Raw genomic sequence first — 216 nt, forward strand, 5'->3', positions numbered from 1 at the left:
TACAGGGAATATGTGAAACTAGGGATTACACGTAAGTCCTGAAATGATTAGGTGGTTTCATTTAACTGCTTAAGTTCGTATTACCTTTTAGTTTCTCTCCAGATATATCTTACCATTTAAATGTCAATGTATTATTTATATACCATACAAACTCCACTATGGGTATCATATTTTATACGGAACATTTTATTGAGAGTTTACATAATAACTGTATTT

Source organism: Penaeus monodon, chromosome 28, assembly GCF_015228065.2.
Source record: "Penaeus monodon isolate SGIC_2016 chromosome 28, NSTDA_Pmon_1, whole genome shotgun sequence".
Classification (NCBI taxonomy): Eukaryota; Metazoa; Arthropoda; class Malacostraca; order Decapoda; family Penaeidae; genus Penaeus; species Penaeus monodon.